A 2184-nucleotide genomic window follows, 5' to 3' on the forward strand; every position below is an offset into this window, starting at 1 on the left:
ATACAGCAAAAAGATAAAGCTGCCATAACAAAACTTATCTTGACCCAACCTAACCGAACGTATCTTGCCTCAACATAATGTGTTGACGTCAATATTGCTGGCGTTTGCAGAGCCACGCTGCAGATATTAGTGCTCTGTAGGGCGCTGAAAGCCACCTCATGGCAGACTGTAGCACTAAAATCAAAGCTATCCTCTCATAACCTAACCAACAGTAACATAACAAAGCCTACCCGAACTGTACCTAACGTGCCGCGAACACTACTGCTGGCCTCCCCAGATCCAAGCAGATCACGCTAGTGGAGAGTAGGGCGCAAGAATCCACTGAATCGCAGTGTACATTAGAAATGTCGAGGATACCCAAACCTAACCCAAACAAACAGAACATAACCAAACATAGCGTAACACAACCTAACGCGACGAGTCCGCTATTGTTGCGCTCCCGAGAGGCAAGCAGGACGTACTAGAGCATAGTAGAGCGCAGAAATTCAATGAACATCAGTGTACGGCACAAAAGGTAAAGCTATCGCGACCAAGGTTAACCAACCCCAACCCAACCAAACGTAACGTGCCTCATCGTATCGTGCCGAGACTACTATTGCTGGCCTTCCCAGTTCCAAGCTGAAGGCATTAGAGCACTGTAGGGTGCAGAAACCCACCTAATAGCAGGCTATAGCGCTAAGGCCAAACTACATCTGCTTACCTAACCACTCGTGGCAAAACCAAATGTAACCTAACCCAACCTAACGTGCTGCGACCACTACTGCTGCCCTCCATAAGGCCTAGCAGGGTATACTAGATCACAGTAGAGCGCAGACACACACCGAACAGCAGTGCTCAGCACAAAAGTTGAATCCACCCTGTCCAAGCTTAGCCAGGCTCAACCTAAGCGCACGTAACCTGACCCAACATAAAGTATCGAGACCACTATTGCTGGCCTTCGCAGAACCAAGCTGAAGATACTTGAGCTCTGCAGGGCGCAGAAGTCCACCTAATAGCAGAAAATATCACTAAAGTCAAAGCATTCCTCTCCTAACCTAACCAATCGTGACATAACCAAACGTATCCTAGCCCTACCGAACGTGCCGCGACCACCATTGTTGGCCGCCACAGAGCCAAGCAGAACTCATTCGCAGAGAGTAGAACGCAGAAATCCTACGGATAGTAGTGTATAGCACAAAAATCAAAGTTACCGTATTCTGTCCTTACAAAACGTGATATAGCCAAACGTAACCTAACAAAACCTAAGGTGCCTAGCCGTCTATTTCTGGCCTCCCCATCGCCAAACAGTACGTATTAGCGGAGAGTGGGTGCAGAAATCAATATAATGGCAGTGAATAGAAGAAGGGTCAGAGATATCCGATCCCAACTGATGCTAACGTAGCCTAACCTAACGTAACCTAACCGTACCTAACGTGCAACGACCGCTATCACCGGCCTTCCCATAGACAAGCGGAGGATAGCAGAGCAATGCTGATCGCAGTTATCGGCCGAATAGCAGTGTGCAGCACAAATGTCAAAGCTGAGCTAACCAAACCTAACCAAGCCGAACTTAATATAGCGCTACCTAACTTACCTGGGACAGAGGTGCTGGCCTCCCCAAAGCGATGTAGAGGGCATTGGAGTACAGTAGGTCGCAGAAATCCTCCGTATAGTAGCGTATATCACAAAAGTGAAAGATACCCTATCCTAATCGAAGAAATCGTAACATATACAAACGAACATTATTCAGCCTAACGCGGCGCGACCACCATTGCTGGCCTCCCCGGAGCCAAGCAGTTCATACTAGAACAATGTAGAGCGCAGAAATCCACCGAATAGCAATGTACAGCACAAATGTCAAAGCGGAGCTAACCAAACCGAACCAAGCCGAACTTAATATAGCGCTACCTAACTTACCTGGGACAGAGGTGCTGGCCTCCCCAAAGCGATGTAGAGGGCATTGGGGTACAGTAAGTCGCAGAAATCCTCCGTATAGTAGCGTATAGCACAAAAGTCAATGCTGACGTACCCTAACGTAGCAAAACGTAACGTTACCAAGAGTAACATAACTCATCCTAACGTTCCGAGACAACTATTGCTGCCCTCCTCAGAGCAATGCACAACATATTAGAGCACAGCAGAGGGCAGAAGTTCTCGGAATAGTTGTGCACAACGCGAAAGTCAAAACTATCCTAACCAAACTTA

The sequence above is a fragment of the Eufriesea mexicana genome, unplaced genomic scaffold (genome assembly GCF_001483705.2).
Source record: "Eufriesea mexicana isolate 0111107269 unplaced genomic scaffold, ASM148370v2 scaffold1864, whole genome shotgun sequence".
Taxonomy (NCBI): Eukaryota; Metazoa; Arthropoda; class Insecta; order Hymenoptera; family Apidae; genus Eufriesea; species Eufriesea mexicana.